This window comes from Schistocerca americana, chromosome 1 (assembly GCF_021461395.2).
Source record: "Schistocerca americana isolate TAMUIC-IGC-003095 chromosome 1, iqSchAmer2.1, whole genome shotgun sequence".
Classification (NCBI taxonomy): domain Eukaryota; kingdom Metazoa; phylum Arthropoda; class Insecta; order Orthoptera; family Acrididae; genus Schistocerca; species Schistocerca americana.
Window position 1 is genome coordinate 532,183,234 of NC_060119.1, and position 23,156 is coordinate 532,206,389.

The following is a 23,156-nucleotide window of genomic DNA, read 5'->3' on the forward strand; positions in this document are numbered from 1 at the left end:
TCCACTACTGAGACACATGGTGGAACTCGGACCGATCGGTGGGTGTCTGACGTGAATATGGACCTGTTCGAACAAGTCCAGAAAAATAACTTTGCCACCAGAAGTGCGAGAGTGCATTCTCTGTCCACCGCGTGCTGGATCGAACAGCCGACCGTTGTGACATCAACCTCGGAAAGTTCCAGCGTGTCCATCGAAAACATGTTTACTTAATGTGAGTCGTGTGGGGGACTCTGCGACGCCGGTAGCCGTGGGCTAGCGCGGGTCGGCCCCAGTGTGCCACCACACGTCACAGCCGTAGGCACCAACCCACGCGCTGGCCAGCAGGGCCAGGGGGTGGCGACGATTTGAACTAATTCAGTTGGAGCGCGGACGTCATTGGGTGTTGCAGCGAGCTCGAGGATGTGTACTGATTGTGTTGGAGAGCAAGTGATGACCGTACTGCTTGAAATAAAGACTTCAGTTCCTTTCCCCCTGCAAAATCAAAGGACTTGACTTACGTTAGTATAAGTGCGCTTTATTATTTGATGTGATTTTGATAGGTTGCCAGTGAAAAAAGATTGACCGCGAAAGTTCGTACAGGTGATCGATTACGGTGTTGGGATTTGAACTTGTGACAGATTTTTGTTATGGTTGTAACGCAAATGGCTTTCTGGCCGAGAAAATCGGACATCTTGAATAAATAATAAAAAAGAATAATAATAAATAATAAAAAAATAGAAGTACAGTTTTCGAGACATTATCGTGTTGGAATGTGAATTTGGCGCGAATATTCTAGTGCAGTTAGGCCAATAATAATAAATAATAATAATAATAAATAATAAAAAATGATAATAAATAATAATAAATGATAACAAATAATAATAAATGATAATCAATAATAATAAATGACAATAAATAATAATAAATGATAATCAATGTTAATAAATGATAATCAATAATAATGAATAATAATAAAGACAAGTACGGTTTTGGATACATTATCTTGTTGGAATTTGAATTTGGCACCAATTTCTTCTGGAGGGCTAGGTTAGGGGACGTAGCCCAATTGGCATATTTTCGCGCCAAAATTCAAAATTCCCGCCATTTTTTCTGGAGGTTTAGGTTAGTGGACATAGCACAATTGGCCTATCTTGCCGCCAAAATCGGCCATATCGGATGACGTCATGCGCTGTTGCCAAGTCTACATGCCGCCATCTTGCATGACGTCGTCGCCGCCATATTGAATAAATTTGACAACAATGCAGAGTGAGCTGGCATATACTTAGTTTTACTACTATTAACTACCTCCACATTACTATTAAGAAAGTAGACAACAAACCCAAGTTTTCAATTTTCAGAAAACATACACGTAGATATAGTATCATCAATGCCAGTTCATGCCATCCTTCACGATATAAAACAATAAGCGTATTCTCTACAGGTTGTAAAAAAGCTGTGCTCTCTCGACTTGCTAGAAAAGGTGGAAATTTAAACAGTGAAAAAGCAAGAGCCAGCAGAATGAGATTTTCACTGTACAGCGGAGTGTGCACTGATATGAAACTTCCTCGCAGATTAAAACTGTGATCTGGACCGAGACTCGAAATCGGGAACATTGCCTTTCGTGGTCAAGTGCTCTACCAACTGAGCTACCCAAGCACAACTCCCGCCCCGTTCTCACAGCTTTACTGCTGCCAGTACCCCGTCTCCTACCTTCCAAACTTTGCAGAAGCTCTCCTGCGAACCTTGCAGAACTAGCACTCCTGAAAGAAAGGATACTGCGGAGACATGGCTTAGCCTCAGCCTGGGGAATGTTTCCAGAAACATATTTTCACTCTGCAGCGGAGAGTGCACTGATATGAAACTTCCTGGCAGATTAAAACTGTGTGCCAGACCGAGACTCGAACTCGGGACCCTTGCCTTTCGTGCGCAAGTGCTCTACGAATTGAGTTACCCAAGCATGACTCACGCCCCATTCCTCACAGCTTTATTTCTGCCAGTACCTCGTCTCCTACCTTCCAAACTTTACAGAAGCTCTCCTGCGAAACTTGCAGAACTATCACTCCTGAAAGAAAGGATATTGCAGAGACATGGCATAACCTCAGCCTGGGGGATGTTTCCAGAATGAGATTTTCACTCTGCAGCGGAGTGTGCGCTGATATGAAACTTCCTGGCAGATTAAAACTGTGTGCCCGACCGAGACCCGAACTCAGGACCTGTGCCTTTCGCGGGCAAGTGCTCTACCAACTGAGCTACCCAAGCACGACTCACGCCCCGTCCTCACAGCTTTACTTCTGCCAGTACCTCGTCTCCTACCTTCCAAACTTTACGGAAGCTCACCTGCGATCCTTGCAGAACTAGCACTCCTGAAAGAAAGGATATTGCGGAGACATGGCTTAGTCATGGCCTGGGGGATGTTTCCAGAATGAGATTTTCACTCTGCAGCGGAGTGTGCGCTGATATGAAACTTCCTGGCAGATTAAAACTGTGTGCCCGACCGAGACCCGATCTCCGGACCTGTGCCTTTCGCGGGCAAGTGATCTACAAACTGAGCTACCCAAGGACGACTCACGCCCCGTCCTCACAGCTTTACTTCTGCCAGTACCTCGTCTCCTACCTTCCAAACTTTGCAGAAGCTCTCCTGCGAACCTTGCAGAACTAGCACTCCTGAAAGAATGGATACTGCGGAGACATGGCTTAGCCTCAGCCTGGGGAATGTTTCCAGAAACATATATTCACTCTGCAGCGGAGAGTGCACTGATATGAAACTTCCTGGCAGATTAAAACTGTGTGCCAGACCGAGACTCGAACTCGGGACCTGTGCCTTTCGCGGGCAAGTGCTCTACCAACTGAGCTACCCAAGCACGACTCACGCCCCGTCCTCACAGCTTTACTTCTGCCAGTACCTCGTCTCCTACCTTCCAAACTTTGCAGAAGCTCTCCTGCGAACCTTGCAGAACTAGCACTCCTGAAAGAAAGGATACTGCGGAGACATGGCTTAGCCTCAGCCTGGGGAATGTTTCCAGAAACATATTTTCACTCTGCAGAGGAGAGTGCACTGATATGAAACTTCCTGGCAGATTAAAACTGTGTGCCAGACCGAGACTCGAACTCGGGACCTGTGCCTTTCGCGGGCAAGTGCTCTACCAACTGAGCTACCCAAGCACGACTCACGCCCCGTCCTCACAGCTTTACTTCTGCCAGTACCTCGTCTCCTACCTTCCAAACTTTACGGAAGCTCACCTACGAACCTTGCAGAACTAGCACTCCTGAAAGAAAGGATATTGCGGAGACATGGCTTAGTCACGGCCTGGGGGATGTTTCCAGAATGAGATTTTCACTCTGCAGTGGAGTGTGAACTGATATGAAACTTCCTGACAGGAAGTTTCATATCAGTCTTGAAATCCATGGAGAAGAAATAGAAACTTTCATGTTCGCCGATGGCATTGTAATTCTGTCAGAGACAGCAAAGAACTTGGAAGAGCAGTTGAACGGAATGGACAGTGTCTTGAAAGGAAGATATAAGATGAACATCAACAAAAGCAAAACGAGGATAATGGAATGTAGTCGAATTAAGTCGGGTGATGGTGCGGGAATTAGATTAGGAAATGAGACACTTAAAGTAGTAAAAGAGATTTGCTATTTGGGGTGCAAAATAACTGATGATGGTCGAAGTAGAGAGGATATAAAATGTAGACTGGAAATGGCAAGGAAAGCGTTTCTGAAGAAGAGAAATTTGTTAACATCGAGTATAGATTTAAGTGTCAGGAAGTCGTTTCTGAAAGTATTTGTATGGAGTGTAGCCATGTATGGAAGTGAAACATGGACGATAACTAGTTTGGACAAGAAGAGAATAGAAGCTTTCGAAATGTGGTGCTACAGAGGAATGCTGAAGATAAGGTGGGTAGATCACGTAACTAATGAGAAGGAATTGAATAGGATTGGTGAGAAGAGAAGTTTGTGGCACAACTTGACTAGAAGAAGGGATCGGTTGGTAGGATATGTTTTGAGGCATCAAGGGATCACAAATTTAGCATTGGAGGGCAGCGTGGAGGGTAAAAATCGTAGAGGAAGACCAAGAGACGAATACACTAAGCAGATTCAGAAGGATGTAGGTTGCAGTAGGTACTGGGAGATGAAGAAGCTTGCACAGGATAGAGTAGCATGGAGAGCTGCATCAAACCAGTCTCAGAACTGAAGACCACAACAACAACAACAACAAGCTGAGTTAGTGTTTCCACCAGTGTAACTACCTTAGACAGCTTGTGTTTTGCTTCCAACATGTTTTTCCCACCAGTGATGAGTTTCTGTAGAAAGTTCTGTCTAAAAAGAAATTTGAGAATGGTTGACACTTCCATAAGCACGGTTGACACCCTCAGTAGTGAATGATCAGTGTCACACTGTACACCCTGCACTGCAGAAACAAACGTTTGTCCCTCTTGTATTGTAGCTGCAGTCCACACCTGGTCCCATGGTGGTGCAGGGGGACCTTTTTGAGTAGCCGGGCCAGCCGTGTCAGCCATTACAAGTTTCACCCAATTGGGAATAGCTGGACAATCCCTCTGTGGCTGTGCAGGACGTGAGGCTGATGTGCGGAACTTCTGTAAGACTTTCTGAAGTTCACTACAGCCCTTCCTAGAAGATGCATGCGGGCCCTGGCAACCCGCGCATTTCAGAGGTGAGCCTAGAGGTAGTGTGCATTCAGTGCTGGGATGCATGGCGCCACATTTAACACAGTGTGCCGGTAGCCAACAATAATTAGATGTGTATGTCAAACGTTTACACTGGGACAGTTCATTGTGGAAGTGGTAATCCTCCACAAACACTTTTGTCGACAGCATATTATGGACTCCATAGACGGTATCAGATTTATCCCCCTTTGGTAGTGTCACAGCATACACTGACAGTGTGTGGAGCTTCCCCTGCTTGTTACACTTGAACTGATGTACATCCTTTATGGTAAGACCTTGCTGTTGTAGGTCTTTCGGCACTTCCTCTGCAGTAACCGAAGGTGGCAAATCTTTGACCAACCACCTTCATATCCCTGCTGGCAACCTCATGGTAAGTGTGAAATTGTAACTGTTGATTCTTGCAAAAATCGAACACCTTCTGGTAATCCTCGAGGGTGTCAACGCAGAATTTTACACTATCTCCCATGTATGCAGCGTGTAAACCACAAGAAATCTGTTCCTTAAGGTCGTGGTACATCCTAACATGGTTGGCAAAGTTGTAAATAACTATGGGAGGAATCTTCGGTGCCTTTGGAACCGATGGAAGTTGGGGTGGCGGATCGGCAGTCGTAGGCTCCTGTACCGATGCTCCAACTAGGGCATCATATCTGTTTGTAGTGACAAGGGTCAGTTGCGCAGCTAGTCCCAGTGCTTGAGCAGCACTGCGACAAAGGGTCTTCCTGCACTGAACTAGTTGAAACCCCTCCTTAGCTACAGTGTCAACAGTAGTTGGCATTTCACAGAGTCACCATCCGGATTTACTGTCCTGTGAGGACTTGTTGCTGTCACTCCTTGATTAGAGTCAGGCGACGATAATTCCTCAGAATCATCGACTGTACCCTCCTGAAGCAGTTGTTTGATATAACGTATTTCTTCGAAAGCTCCCTTGCTATGATGTCAGTGGTCTTTGTACTTCTCTTCCTGGTTCTTAGTCTTTGTGTCTGGTATAGACCTAGCCTTCAGACTTCGTTTTGTGGTGTCGTGCTGTAATTGTGGTACAGCATCACCCTGGTGACAGACGCGATGTCCGAGCTATGTCATCATCAGATGGGGAATAGATAGAAGTCTGCAATCGCCTTCACATGTCCACTGACTAGCCAACGAAAAACACAACTGTGCAAATACTTCCGTGAGCACACGAAAAAAACACGATAACTGAATAACGGCATACAGTTCAGTGGGAACACTTTGATACAATCGAAAACGTCCATCACTGAATGCCTCCCTACTATACAGCGTGGAGAAAAATTGTGTTACGAAATTTTAACCCTGGACAGCTGATGTCAGTAGGAACCAAAATTACCAATGTTGTGTAAGTCGACAACGCACCATTTTTAAACTACGGAAACTTGGCGCCACCCGCTCCGATTGGCCGTGGGACGTGAGTTGGAGATAAACGGCAAGACCTAATCAACACGTGTGCGTATCACATTGGGGCAGTGACGGGGTGAGGAACGTTTGTATGTGTGAACTGACAACCATAGCGCTGCCTGTCAACAGACGAATGGTAACAGGGCACTCCCACTGCCAATCGGAGCGCATGGCGCCAACTACAGTAGTTATAAAATGGTTCATTGTCAAACTACACAACTTTTAGTAATTTTGATTCCTACTGGCATCAGCTATGTAGGGTTAAAATTTCGTGATACAATTTTTCTCCACCCTGTATATCTTGGAAATGTCTTTACGTAGTATAGAGGGCTTTACATATTTACTTCATTTTCTTATGTTAGGTGTATACCTCTTGTGTCTTCTTGAAACCCCTCTGCTTATATAACATATTTCATTAACTAGATGATTTTGACAATGGACTGGTATGGTGTTTTACCACTCTTTTGTTGGAAAGGCTGTCGTAGGGTACAAGGGGCCCTCTGTCATTTAAGTTCTTCTGACACATCTCGCCTACATGGAATTCTGGCAGTCACGTCAACAGAGGACGTTGATTGTTTACTGCAATCTGTTTTCATTCATTTGGCTTCTATCACTATTTCTTTTATCGTTTTTGTATTACTCTGTAAACTCCATATGCTTGTTCTTATGTACATCATTCTGTTTCCATCTAAAATTTGCCACATAAGCGTATTAGAATTGTTTTTAACAATCTAACTTTTGTAGTGTTATAACATATTGCATTCTTTACTACAATGAGTTACACATCTGGTAATCGAATTATATGTGTATGCTTACAGTAGCAACACCTGAAGAGCTCACGACACAAACATTTTGTGGCTACTGTATGGCAGTTTATTTTGAACAGTTGCGCTGTTAACAAGATGTCTATAGCGTATACCATATTTTATATGTGTGTAATGTTACTGGCACTGATTTTATGTATATCATTTGAGAATGCCTCTGTGGTTCCATTACATTAGGACATGTTTTTAAAACATGACTGCTTTCTCATATTTAAAGTGCATGATTTTCACATGTATGTCAGTAATACATTTCATAGTGGTATATTTTATTGTTTTATTCTGAACGCAATCTGCTTGTTGTGTCTGTGTTTCCCATATTTGCTACAGATCTGAAATCCGTGACCACCCCACTCCCTCCAGTCACCTAGCTTGTCACCATTGATGCCACTTCCCCCTATACCGACATACACCACGTACAGGGACTGTCTGCTACTGAACATTTCCTCAGTCAGAGGAAACCTATGACACCTGTCCTGCTCACCTTAATCAATTTTATACTTACCAACAACTACTTCACCTCCAAGGGGCAGACATACAAACAGATCAGGAGTACTGTCATAGAACCAGTATGGCTCCTTCCTATGCCAGCCTTCTCATGGGTTGCTTGGAGGGGGCTTTCCTGGGATTCCATAAGGCTTCAGCCCCTAAGCCATATCAATTAATGGTGAGGCTGACCTCTTAAAATTCTTGGAATCTCTACATACATTCTCCCAGTTAATTTTCACATGGTCGTATTCATAATCCCACACCACTTTTCTTGACATTGATCTCAACGTGACCGAAGGCCAGCTACCCACTTCTGTCCACATTAAACCTGCCAACAAAGAAATGCTACTTACATTTTGCCACACTTTCCATGTCAAACTTTCCCTCCCATTACTGCCTTGGCATTCAAGGGAAATGTATTTGTTCAGGTGCAAGTTCTGTACAGCAATACACCACCATTCTCACCTCATCCTTTACTGGACATAATTACCCCACCAGCCTAGTTCAAAAGCAGATTTCCTGGGCCATCACATCCAATCCTGGTACTGCTGATCCCTCCAAAAAACAACTTTGAAGTACACCACTCGTCACTCAGTATTATCTTGATCTTGACTGTATTAATCACCTACTTTTACAAGGCCATGACTTCTTAAAATCATCTCCTGAAATGAGTTCCATTCTGTCTGAGATTTTGCCCACCACACCTAGAATATCTTTTTGTTCCCTCCTAATGTCCACAATATCCTTGTCAGACCCTATGCTCTTTCTGCACCCGTGGACCATCTCCTTACACTATGGCTCCTACCCTTGTGACCATCCCTGCTGCAAACTCGCCCTATGCACCCTCCTGCCACCACCTGTATCAGCCCTGTAGCTCACAAAATATATACTATCAAAGGGAGAGCCACTTGCGAAACAAAACATGTCATGTAATAGCTGTTATGTAGAAACTGTTCGGCCTTTTACATTGGCATGACTACCACCAATTAGTTAGGACGAATGGTCATAGGCAGAGGTTGTATACAGGCAACAAACAATATCCTGTTGCAGAGCATGCTCTACAACATGACAGTTGTGACCTCAGTGCCTGTTTCACCAAATGCACCATCTTGAATTCTTCCCCCAGACACCAGTTTCTCAAAACTCTGCAGGTGGGAACTAGCACTACAACATGTCCTTCGTTCTCACCACCCACCTAACCTTAATTTCTTCCATCTCAGCATATCTTCACAGTAACTATTCCTTTCTACACTCCATTTTAGTTTTCTATGCCTTTTATTTTATAACCTATCTATTTTTTGCTGTCCCCCTCCCATTTCCATTACATACAATACACTTAGATTTTTTACTCATATTAACTCAAGCATGATGTTTTAACAGTAATCTCTGCCTTGGATAGTACCCTGTCTTCCACCTTTAAGCTCTCAGATTTTTCAATTTCCCCTGGTGTAGTCCTCAACAACCAGTCTTTTCTTCTCATCCCATCTGCTAATTCTCCCATGACCCAGGGTCGGGGGAGATTTTTCCAAACTCTACTCCTTTTCCTTCACCCCTCTTCCTTCCCCTTCAACCCTGCTGGCAGCAGAATGAGCCTCTGGCTCCAAAAGCTTGCATACATAAAACCCTTTTTTACATGTATGTTCTCCTGCTGCTGCATGGGGAGTAGTTTTTTTTATCCATCCACTCACATTATATCACCGAAAATTGTTCATTTTTGTTGTTAGATAATGTCAATAAGAATAATTTGTAGAGTATCAACTATATATGCAGTAAACATTCCTAAGATTAAATGTGTAACCCTGATTAACTTCTGCATTGTCATTATATATGAATGAGTTCATATGTATTTACTGTCTAACTATATTGTCTGTGGAAATCATTTGTGGGATATCAATTATACATGCAGTAAATGTTACTTAGAATGAATGTAAAATCATCGTTAATTTCCGTATTGTCCTTATGTGAAAAATTTGTAATGTTTACCTCTGCATTATATTTTGACATGTCCTATACCTACACAAGGTGTTACAGGACTAAATAGACACAAAGTATACTGATAAACTAAAATAAACCAAACTAAACAAGATCGGTGGATAAGATACGTGATCGAGAGTTACTCCATAAAATTGGGGAAAAATAAATTTATGGCAAAACTTGACTAAGGATCAGTTTATAGGACACATCTTGAGGCCAAGAGTGAGATCAAGGCTAGACTACAGTAAACAGGTTCAAATAGATGTGGACTACTGTAGTTATGCAGGAATGGAAACACTTGCATGAGCTAGATTAGTGTGGAGAGGTAGATCAAACCAGCCTTTGGACTGAAGACCACAATAACAGTACACCAGAGCTTAAGTGTCTGGAAGAAAGCATAGTTTGGAAGTAAATGCTCCCTCAGCATGAAAGCATGCAGAGTGAAGTACATAGCCATGAAAATCTGCGGCTGCTTTTACAGTATTCTGGAGGGGTAATAAATAATAAAAATTTATAATTGTCATCTGCTTGCCAACACCAATTACTCATTAGGAAAATTTCTCATCAGATGCCATTATTCATAATCGCATGTTTGTTTCTTTCCACAGTATTTAATACACAGTTAAATTAACTTAACTTAATTATCATCTGACAATGAAAATTACGTAAATGACTATCAAGCAGCAGCAACAGAACTTGTAAAATGCAGCACATAAAACATGTTATTATAACATATTGACACACCCCATGTGCATATGAATTATGGTGCATGTGAAACTTAGAACAAATAACAAAAATGAAATAACTAACAGAACAAAATTCCATACATTGATCTATGACATTAATAGTAATACACTGTAAAACACCATTATTGGTCACTGTTTTTCATCACAAGTATATGTAAAAGTTTTGCTGTTATTAATGAATTTATAAATAGCATTTTACTAAAATGTATTGATACTGAGATGAAATAATGATTGGTTTCCATTTTTCATTGTATTAAAAAACAGTCAGTTTTTTTCTGAAGAATTTGTGGCAATAACAACACGCAATAAAAGGATCATCTTAATTTGGTGAAACAGAATCAAATATTACACACTGCATTAACTACACATAGTTGAATAATATATCTAAATAAGCTTCCAGGTGGTTGTGCCATATTCCAGTTAGCCACTGTTACAAAGCTGCACTGTAGTATGAATTCTGTAGTCAGTAGGCATCCTGTACATATATAATTTCTGCTCTTTAGAAGATTTCTATTCGTATCCTGAGCAGAATTAGTATGACCTTTGTCAATTGATCCACTATGCTCATGAGGCTCATATCCTCCAATACGATGTCCAAATGCCCGTACTGCTTCAAAGAATGGAGTGACATGTTTTCGTATATCCTTAGGTAGTGGAAAAAAAGGTGTTCTACGACCAGGAGGCATTTCTACCGTGTAAGAAAGAGAAACATTTGCTGTGACCATTACCCAATCATCACTGCCACCAGCTGCACAATCTGGAAATAACAGAGATCATTATGACCTTAGACAAGCTCTGACAACAATAAATCTGTACCTAAGATGTAGTTAAAGTGTCCATTCATTCATGCAATCATTCATCATGTCCAGTTTGTTGCTTTATAAAACTGTATCTTTCAGAGTATGGGTTGTGTCAAGTTATTGAAAGAGTAAAGGATCTACCCACCATATAGTTGAAGCACTGAGTGTATGGTAGGCACACAAACAAGACTGAAAATGTTGCTAAGCTTTCTAACAGTGCCCTTCCCACACACACACATACACACAGTGTTACAATGTTCCAAAGGTGCTGCTGACCATTATATAATAACTGTTCTTCATAAACTTTTTTTTTTTAAATTACAGTAATGTAACAATTTTATTAACATGCTCTTTTTGAAGGTAAGTGGCTGTTTAATTTTCAGCAAGTCTGCTAGACATGTGTGTGTTTACCACATTAATTTTAGTTATGCATTCAACAGTCTATGATAGCAAATATATTCAGTGACCTCGTACAATGGGAATATAAAGGACAACTTAAACAGACAAGATCATGTGCTGCAGATTCTATATTTGTAAAAAAACCTCTAGATGTGTGGGTTGAGGCATGATAGACATTAATAAAATTTCCCTAGTGTAAGAAACTGCATAGTTGACAATGGTTTACAAAATTTTTGTTACACTGACAATGGCCAAAAATTCATTTCTGGAGAAGAGAAATTTGTTAACATTGAATATAGATGTAAGTGCTATGAAGTCTTTTCAGAAGGTATTCGTCTATAGTGTAGCCATGTATGGGAGTGAAATATGGACGATAAACAGTGTAGATAAAAAGAAAATAGAAGCTTTTGAAGTGTGACCCTACAGAAGACTGCTGAAGATTAGATGGGTCAATCATGTATACTGAATAGATTTGGAAAAAAGTTGACCAAAAGAAGTTATTGGTTGATAGAACACATTCTGATACATCAAGGGGTTACCAATTTAGTATTGGAGGGAAGTGTGGGTGGTAAAAATGATAGAGGGAGACAAAGAGAGGAATACAGTAAGCAGATTCAGAAATATGTAGGTTGTAGTAGTTATTCAGAGGTGAAGCGGTTTCACAAAGGTAGAGTAACATGGAGAGTGCATCAAACCAGTTTTTGGACTGAAGACCACAACAGCAGTAACAACAATCTAAGTTGTGGGTGTTGAATTCTAAAATGAAATCAGATCCTGGTTATTGTTCTCAGTTTTCTTGTGACGCTCTTGCCTGTATGTTATGAAAATCCTTGAAAAGCTGTTAGTGGTTATTTTTCAGCAACATAACTAAAATAGCCCACGAACTTAAGTGTTGAAAAATAATGAAAATATGTACATGGAATTACCACACATGCCCCTCAGTTCTAAGATACCTCAAGACGATTAAGTAGTTTGGCAGCACTGCTGACAAGTCATGCTCAAACTAGTAGAATCACATTGTGTTCGTTGCCACTTGCATCCCAACACTGAGCATTCTATTTGTTAGGAGTGACTGCTTGTTGTTTTATGTTTGTAGAGGTTTGCAGTCTGTCTTTTTGTGTTAATTAAAAAAAAAAACAAGTGCATCCTACCTGTATAATTAACGGAAATTCTTTTTGTTATATCTGTGGAGTTAATCCTCTTGAAAAGAAGTACTATAAACTGTTTTAGATGTATGGTGGGCAACCAAAATATGGGACCCAACATGTGATGTTTACCAACCATGTGCTACACTCCTGATAGACTGGTTAAATGATTCACATCACACATCCTTTGCTATTCCTCTTATTTGGAGGGAACCAACAGACCACACAGTGGACTGCTATTTTAGTTTGACAAAAATGAAAGGAATTCATTGTGAGAATGTGGAGAACTGAGCAAAGTCCTAATTTAACATCAGTACAAGGGCTGTACATCACAGTGAAGAGTGCCAGTGCTTCCTGAGAAAGTGACAGATAGTGAAGACAAATACAGTGGTGAACACTCAGGAGACAGCGAAGGAGATGTGAATGCAGATCCAAGATTTCAAGGCCACTGCAGCTCTAATAAGCTGCAGTTTTTGTCTCAGGGGTATGTAACAATCTCACTTGTGGTTCAAATTTATTGAAGTAGTATGCTGTGCTTTTAGTTTTTATATTAAAAGAATGGAATCTGCTTTTTTCTGATTCCAAAATTATTGTTGATTGTAACCCCATGCTGTTTCTTTCTGGATAAAATTCTGAAAGAAAGATGACAGAGTTTTTGTAATTTCTCCATTATGGAGACTCTCTGCCATGACATCAGTGTAGATGAGTGTTGCTTGTTCATAGTTTCCAGACTACTTGTCTGAAAGCAATATTTCTCCACAACAGGAACAAATTTTCTTGTGTTCTGACTGCTTGTGCAGTTAACCTGATGAAGATATGCAATAACTTTAAATTGCTACTCAAATTTATTCATTATGAGTAATGAAAATGGCACATAAGTGGAGATCTCAATGTAATCATAAACCCTCTTAACATTCAGCTTGGCTGCACAAGGCATGCCTTTCTTCTTTGTAAGTGGGACAGCAGGAACAGAAAAGAAAACAGTATTTCTGAATAAATTGGGCTGCTTAGAATGGGGTATGGCCTGGACAGAAGGACATGATGTATGCTCTTCCTGTTGACCCCAAGAATGTGAATCTTGATTACAGCCTTGGACAAAATTTTACCTATATTCATATACTTCCAAAAGAAGTTTACAAGGACCAATGAAACAAAATTAAAGGAAGGAGTATTAGTACAAATGCAATTAGGGAATTAATGCCTCATGAACATTTTCTTGATTCACTGAGTGTTGTTAAAAGAGTGGCATGGCTGTCTTTCACATGTGTCTGCCAAAAGTTGTAAGAAAGCAAGCAGTAGAGAAATTTCATGATATTGTACAAGAAATGATGAGATTAAGCCTTCCTATGGATTTGTAACACATCACTTTAACTAAGTTTGAATGGTGATGGATGTCTTGCCAGACCACTTGCCACTTCTAATGAAGAATGAGGAGAACAGCTCCACTGGACATTTCACTAATGGAAAAGCATTATCAAGGCAAATGGAGTATTGCAATATTGTCTGACTACTGTTAGCCCTATGAAGTGAAGTAAAGCATCCCAGAAAATTATGAAGGATAATTTTTTGGTGTGATTCTTTACTTTTATTTACTGTTACATTGCTCATTTTCTTGACTCCTTTGTGCTTTTAGAGATAGTCTTGCTGCTTGCATTTGGAAGTCTTGTTGTGAGAGCATGCCACCTTGCCACATGCATAATAGATATAAGATGCTATAAGCAGTTTCAAAAAGCATTATTATATGAAAACTGAGGGTGTACAAAAATTGTAAAATTAATTCTGGATTTATGGACGAGTTCTTCTCCAGACACTGTGAACACTGTTCTTCTAAATGAAAGAAGTTTTTTGTTGTTGCATATTGTAATCAAGTATAGTCTAGCTACTATGTATCATACAAAGCAAATTCAACATAAGAGTATACTAGTTGTACCAGTTTTACAACTTATAATTAGAAAATGATGAGACAAAGATCGGAATATTAATTAATTAATTCGTCATGTTACACAGATCCCATCAAGAAGGAGAACCTTCAGAAATGTGGAATGACTCAAAGTACACATTAAAATGAGATAAAGACATCATAGAAACTTAACCTGTGTACTGCATGAATAATGAACTATCATTTTACAATTTAATGTTATTATTACTTATGCCACCTAAATTTAATCCAAAATATTAGATAGAAAGCTGCTACTCTAAAAAAAGCTGCTTCCTCCTTACTTTTATTATATAGTTGCTGCTGTACTCGATTACCATGCTGATGCAGTGGATAAGAAATTTTATTAACTCATAAATATATTTCTCAAACACTTTGAAGTCAGCATCCCACCAAAGACAGATTAAAATCATACCAACTCCAAGTGGGAGGAATGAGTGGTTAACAACTGGAATTAAAATATCATGTGACAAAACAGGCATCTGCTATCACAAACTTATCAGTGAAATTACATTACAGGAAATACTATAAACTCTTGAATGTGTTACAGGGTAGGCCAAAAGTACTTATTCTATGAAAGAAAAACAGCATATCAAATGATAAAGTAAAAACCATATGGAACATCAAAAATTATGGGACAATTAGGAACACAAGTCAGAACAAGCAGGGGTATCACAATTTTCTGATAATGGGACATATCAAAATGCTCATAAAGTGGCAATCACGCAATTCAGTTAATTTTTTTGTGACTATAACTAAAAAAATATACAGAAAATCTCTATAAGGAGTCTCCCACAGAAGCCACAGAGCTAATTAATCACATGAGGAACACATCAAATGAAGAACTTCACTGGAACATTATGTTGCATTAATACTTGTTCCACAGATAATGAATATGACATTTTGTAATGATGTAGAATGTGTCAGTTATACATAAGGTTTCTTTATACAATATAATTATTTTATTTCTTTACAGCTACTACTTCCTGTCTAAAAGTTTATATACTGAGTAGGAAGAGTTGTAATTCAGAAATTCTTTTAATTTGTTTTTAAATGTTGGTTGGCTCTCTGTCAGACTGTTAATGCTATTTGGTAAATAACCAAAGATTTTTGTGGCAGCATTAGTCACTCCTTTCTGTGCTGAAGTCAGATTTAACCCAGAATAGTGAAGAGTCATCATTTCTTATAGTGTTGTAGCTATGCACTTTGCTATTATTTTTGAATCTGGATGGATTATTAACAACAAATTTCGTAAGTGAATGTACGTATTGTGAAGGTACTGTTAATATCCTGATTTCCTTAAATAAATGTCTGCAAGGTGATCTTGGGTGAGCTCCAGCTATTATTATGATTACACAGTTTGTGCAATGAATACTTTTTCTCTTAATGATGAATTACCCTGAAATATGATGCCATATGAAAGCAGTGAATGAAACTACGTGTAGTAGGCTAATTTACTGATAAATTTATCACCAAAATTTGTAATAACCTACTAGCATAAGTAGCTGAGCTTAACCATTTCTGCAGATCATCAATGTGTTTCTTCAAATTCAATTTCTCATCATTGCACACACCCAGAAATTTTGAATAATCTGCTTTGGCGACAGACTTCTGTTCAAAGTCTATATTTAGCAATGGTGTTATGCCACTTGCTGTACAGAATTGTATGTGCTGTGCATTCTCAACATTTACCTAGAGTCCAAGAATTTTCTGAAAGACATTATTTGCAGTTTCATCAGCTGATTGTTTGTTGGGTGTGGTTATTATACTTATATAATCAGCAAAAACGGAACTAGCTTTGCATCTTCATAAACTATGTAGAGCAGTGTGTCATTAGTACATGTTAAGAACAAAAACAATACCAGAGAAGGGAAGTTGCTACTCTCTATATAGCGGAGATGCTGAGTTGCGATAGGCACAATAAAAAGATTCACACACTCATAGCTTTCAGACATTAAGCCTTTGTCAGCAGTACACACACACACACACACACACAAACACTCATGCAAACACAACTTGCACAACACACACACACACACACACACACACACACACACACACACACACACACACAAACACACAAACACTCATGCAAACGCAACTTGCACACACGTCTGCAGTCTCAGAGAGCTGAGTGTAGTTTCAGCTCTCTGAGACTGCAGACGTGTGTGCAAGTTGCATTGTGTGTGTGTGTGTGTGTGTGTGTGTGTGTGTGTGTGTGTGTGTACTGCTGACAAAGGCTTAATGGCTGAAAGCTATGAGTGTGTGAATCTTTTTATTGTGCCTATCACGACTCAGCATCTCCGCTATATGGTGAGTAGCAACTTTCCTTCTCTGGTATTGTCACTGTTCATAACATATACTAATGACGTACTGCTCTACATAGTTTATGAAGATGCAAAGCTAGTTTCTTTTTTGGTGGTAATGTTACATTCCATCCTGGATTTTCCATTGTTTAAGAACAGTAAGGTACATAAGACTGAACCCTGTGGGACAGCATTCTCCCCAGTCAGAGGACTCTGCTGATTTTTTAAAACTATCTGTACTGTTAATTTCAACCTTCTGCATTCTCCCAGTTATGTATGAATTAAACCATTTGTGCACTGTCCCACTCACACCACAATACTTAAGCTTATCTTGAAGAATTCACACAGGCAAAAAACCTTTGTGAGATCATGAAATATCCCAATTGGTGAAGTTCGGTTATTAAGAGCTTTTAATGTTTGATCAGTGAAACCATATACTCCATTTTCTGTTGAAAAGCCTTTGTGAAAACCAAACTGACATTTAGTTAGTACTTTATTTTTATAAATATGTGATGCTACTCTTGAATTCATTACTTTTTCAAGAATTTTGGATAAAGCTGTCAGAATTGAGATTAGGTGGTAGTTGATGGCAACAGACCTATTCATTTTTTACAATGGTTTACCAGTAGCATATTTCAGTCTATCTGGAAAAATACCCTGTTTCAGTGAGCTGCTACATATGTGGCTGAGTAATGTCATTGCCACTTATCTGTTGGGGACAAGCTTTAAGTACCGTGTTGGAAATGCCATCAATTCCATGTGAGCTTTTACTTTTGAGGGAATTCATTATTTTCCTAATTTCAGGAGGTGAGATGTGTTGAATTATTAGTGTATCAAATTGCACACATATTGCCACTTCCATAAACTGCCTTGCATTTTCTAATGAATGGCTGGGTCCTATTTTCTCTACAACACTTAAAAAATGATTAATAAAGATGTTTTCTATTTTGGACTTTTTGTTAGCAAACTTTTCATTGAGTTTGATAGAAATACAGTCTTCTTATGCTCTTGGTTGCCCTGTTCTCCCTTTAACAATATTCCAAATTGTTTAAATGTTATTATCAGAGGTGCTAATCTCAGATGTAATGCATACACTTCTGGACTTGTTAATAACTTTTTTTAATACAATGCAGTAGTTTTTTAATGTTTCACTGTTTCTGGATCATTACTCCTTCCAGCTATAAGATATATTTCCCTTTTCGGTTCACAAGACATTTTTATCCCTTTAGTAAGCCATGGCTTTTTAGATGTTTTCTTACAATTCTATTTCACTGTTTTCTTAGGGAAACTGTTTTCAAATATACTCACAAAGGTATCTTGAAATGTGTTAAATTTTAAATTAGCCCTGGTTCCCTGCACACCTCATCCCAGTCTAACTACTTCAAGCTTTCACTAAAATTTGCAATTGTTAATTTGTTAATTGAATGCACTGTGTAGAAAGGTTCTTTTGCATTACTATATGGAGCTACATCATATATGTAACCAGCTGTGCATCATTATCAGAGTGACCATTCATAACAGGAAAAGTTTTTATTTGATTAAATTTATCTGGGGCTATAAAAACATTTTCTATCAGCGTGCTGCTTTCCTGTACCACTCAATAGGAAAATCAATAACTGGTGTCAAATTGAAAGAACCAAGTAATACTTCAAGGTGAAGATTTTCTATCAGACCCATTCAGAAAATCTACATTCAAATCCCCACAAACAATGATTTGCTTCCCTCTGTCTGACAGATAGCACAACAAAGAATCCAGTTTTTTTCAAAAATAGCTTAAAATTTCCCAATAGGGACTTACACACACCTAAAATTTTAAAAGTATCATGAATTAGTTTAAGCTCAGATACACATGCTTCTGTATGTTGGTCTACACAAAATATTTAATTTCTCAATTTTTCACACTATGATAAATTTTGACCCCCTCTCCATACTATCTCTATTTACATGTGCTGAAAGTTTATATCCACTTCCATATCTGTGACTATATGGTGTTCAGACTGGCATAGTACATCTGTTCCACCCTCAGTTTCCAAATCTTGTTAGCAAACAAGAAACTCATTTATTTTGTTTTTCAATCCCCTGATATTCTGATGTGATATATTACTATTATTTTTCATTGTGCTGTTATGACACTTTTGTGACATACTAAAATTATTTTTCGCTGTATTTTTATGAGACTCACGTAATATTTTAAAGTCTCTAGTACTTACCTGTCTTGAGTTTTTCATTAAGCTTAGTTTCATTCAATATTGAATCATTTGATACTGATCTTACCCTAAAAATGAGGTAGTCCCATGAATTCCAGTTCCCCCCTTCAAAAATTTTGTCATCATCAAAGCCAATTTACCTTTTCCTTTCCTACTGAGATGGAGGCCATGGATTGTGAAGTTCCACCTACCAAACCATCAACAGGAACCAAGCCTATACCTAACAAAGTATCCACCTGAAGCAGTTGATCTAGCTCCATCTTGCTAAAGTGCAACTCCTAAGGAAATTGTGACATCAGTGGAAAATATCCAATCCTCTGGGTAAAATGGTGTATTAAGTAGGGTTTTAAAACCAATTGTAGACAAAATCAGTCTCATGTTGTGTTGAAAGAAAAACACCTACAAAGCTTAGCTTTAAGGCTGTTTCACAGAGAGAGCTATATTTTATTTCACTAACAAAATAATAGGTCGAATAAATTTCAGAAGGTATCTGTTGAGGATATTCTGAGATCTTGCTAGAGCATCTGACTGCTTAGATCACAGTACATATTTTGAAAGGTTTCACACTGTAACATCAAAGACAAACTTTTTGTTAGGCTAGAATCTTAATTACATGATAGGAAACAAAGAGCTCTTAATGTGAGCAGGTTTAATAATACATTCAGAATGTATGAGTAAATGTAAAGTGTGACATCCCCTAGACCATGAGCTTTGGGGCACTGATTATTTTATTTTACATTAATGATCTGCCAAATACAAATACCTTCAACAAAGATTATATTTGGAGAAAGCTCTAGCTGGTAGCGCTAGGTATCAAATAGCTTTTGTCATAATCAACCAGAGGTTCAGAAACAGCTTTAAGATGGCAAAAAACCTTCCAGGAGCAGATACTGATACAGACTGTAATATACTCATAGCAGATATTAGGACAACATTAAAGCATACTAAGGGAAGACAACAGATAAAGAATGGGATGTTGAGAGTTTGGAGAATGAGAATTTTCAGAAAGAGTACAGTCACTATCTCAATAATCAATTGGAACATGTAAGAAGAAGTGCAGAAGTCACTGAAGAATGTAATACTGTTAGTAATACTGTTATGCATAGATTAGCAATAGAAATTGGATAAGTGAAAAGAACAAGAAATAAGAAAGAGTGGATAACAGGAAGTATGTTGGGTGAAATGGATGAATGCAAGAAATTGAAAAATGGCACTTCAGAAAATGGCTGCAGACAGACAGAAAACTAAACAATCAATTAAGAAAGCTAGCTGACCAGGCAAGGGAGGATTGGATTAGGAAACAATTTGAGGAATTAGAAGAAAGAAAAATTTGAAGAAATGTTCAGGAGTGTGAAGTCCTTAATAAGAAGAGAAGCACAGAAAATAAGCAAATAAGGAATATTATATAAACATGGTATGTCTCGAAGAGTTGTTACTGTGGTCAGTAAGTCAGTAAGAGATGTAACTGCTACAGATGCTATAAAGCTTGTGTATCACACCATGTTTGAGTCTGTTATTTCTGGTGAAGTAGCTCTGAATCACTTACCATTTTTAAAATACAGAAGCAGGCAGGAATGACACCCTCTTTTCAAAAGAAGTATGAATACTGTATGCCCCATTTCAAACATCTTAAAATTATGTCCTTGGCATATCTATACATAATGAATTTGATTTTTTTCACATCACAGCATTTAGTGTCTCTAAACAATCACCTTGATCACCATTCCTATGGCACGAGTAACAAAATTCACTTGCATATTACACCACACAACACAAAATTATATGAAAACAGTGCAAAGTATATGAGAATCAAAATATATAATTATCTTCCAACAGAACTCAAAAAAAAAGAAAAAAAAGAAAAAGGAAAGGAAAAACAGAGTGTTAATGGAATGGAAATCAAAGCCTGTTTCTACAACTGGAGCAGAGTAACAAAGTGTTTGACTTCTAGCTGTTTACAAGGCTCCTACCAAGAAGAGAACTTGCTCAGTTGCATCTTCAGTTCTATGCAACATTGTCAAAGCACTCTAAAGCAGTTACTACCAAGCTGCAAACAGTGCTCATATCCAACAATCAAACAGTTGTGAACTATTTTCATTGGGTGCTATGTTTCTCTGTGTAATAAATTTATTTTGTGCTAATGGATGTCTACAGTTTGCAGCAGAAGCTTGAATAAAAATGTGGTTGCTAAACAGAAAGTATAGTGAATAGCTCATGTTTTACATGGTCAGACACATGAGTTTATGTGCTTGGTGCACAAATATTTTGAGAAGGAGAGACACAATGATTTGACTCCAATGCCTCTAACAAAGGTAGTTGGAAAACTGCAGACATTTCGAAGATTCATAAGAACCCTCATGAAAGTTTGTAAGGAAAACAGCATTCAGAGCAAGAAGGGGTTGATTCATCTAAGCCAGTGGTTCGCAACAGGTGGTCTGCAGACCCCCAGGGGTCTGCTAGCTATGCCAGAAGAGTCTGCAGGATGCTATTAGAATAAAAAATATATTAAATATATGGTGTATGTGCGGATGGATATGTGTGTGTGTGTGAGTGTATACCCCTTCTTTCCCCCTAAGGTAAGTCTTTCCGCTCCCAGGATTGGAATGACTCCTTACCCTCTCCCTTAAAACCCACATCCTTTCGTCTTTCCCTCTCCTTCCCTCTTTCCTGATGAGGCAACAGTTTGTTGCGAAAGCTTGAATTTCATGTGTATGTTTGTGTTTGTTTGTGTGTCTATCGACCTGCCAGCACTTTCGTTCGGTAAGTCACACCATCTGTGTTTTATAGATAGGTGTATGTGTGGATGGATATGTGTGTGTGTGGGAGTGTATACCCCTTCTTTCCCCCTAAGGTAAGTCTTTCCGCTCCCGGGATTGGAATGACTCCTTACCCTCTCCCTTAAAACCCACATCCTTTCGTCTTTCCCTCTCCTTCCCTCTTTCCTGATGAGGCAACAGTTTGTTGCCAAAGCTTGAATTTTATGTGTATGTTTGTGTTTGTTTGTGTGTCTATCGACCTGCCAGCACTTTCGTTCAGTAAGTCACATCATCTGTGTTTTTAGATATATTTTTCCCACGTGGAATGTTTCCCTCTATTATATTCATATCATTAAATATATATTAATATGTCTGCTTGTGTCTGTATGTGTGGATGGATATGTGCGTGTGTGCGAGTGTATACCTGTCCTTTTTTCCCCCTAAGGTAAGTCTTTCCGCTCCCGGGATTGGAATGACTCCTTACCCTCTCCCTTAAAACCCACTTCCTTTCGTCTTCCCCTCTCCTTCCCTCTTTCCTGATGAGGCAACAGTTTGTTGCGAAAGCTTGAATTTTGTGTGTATGTTTGTGTTTGTTTGTGTGTCTATCGACCTGCCAGCGCTTTCGTTCGGTAAGTCACCTCATCTTTGATTTTATATATAATTAAATATATTTTGTATGATAACAGATTTTTTGTTTTGGCCCCCCAATATTTTTTCAATAATGAATATGTCAATGTTTTTTCTAAGTACCAAAAATAGAAAATATATAAAAAGACTCTTAATTTGCATTTTTAGGTACTTGATACTGTGATATGACAAGGTACCAATCTTATTCAGTGAGAGGGTCCTCGAGAAAATTTTGTTGGGAGCCCCTGATCTAGGCTATGGACACCCAGTAGAAAGAGTAAGACACAATAATGAGTAATGCTCTTAGACTCATTCCACAAGGAGATGTTCATCAACATGTGTATGGATATTATTAGAGGAAAGGACATCAAAGCATAAAATATCTGTGTTACTCTTTGCAAGGCACATTTATTGATTAACAGTTGTCAGAGCCCTTGGTTTCAGGTGTAAAATATTAATGGACACAAAATTACAATGGGGAGATGTAATATTATTGTGTGTCATTGTAAGTTTTCTAAGAGACATTTCAAGACATTGTGGTAGTGGATGAAGATACAGCTTCGTCAGATGAACCTCTTGATATTATTGTTATTCTAACAGTATTTCTTGGTATTTACAATTGCCAAGAAATATTTTTCTCTGTGTGAGTTTGTGGATGGATTTAGATTTTTTAAATTTCATTTATCATATTTTGAAAAATCGGTTTCTTCATATTTTTACTTTTTTCTGAAATTATTAATATCCTCATATAGTGTCAGTCTTTTTTTTTCTATATTGGATGTCAACAGATAAGCTTATTCCTGGCAAACACAAATTATTAAAAATCCATTAGAAAAGCTAAATTTAAAAATTAACAAACAATTTATCTTTTGC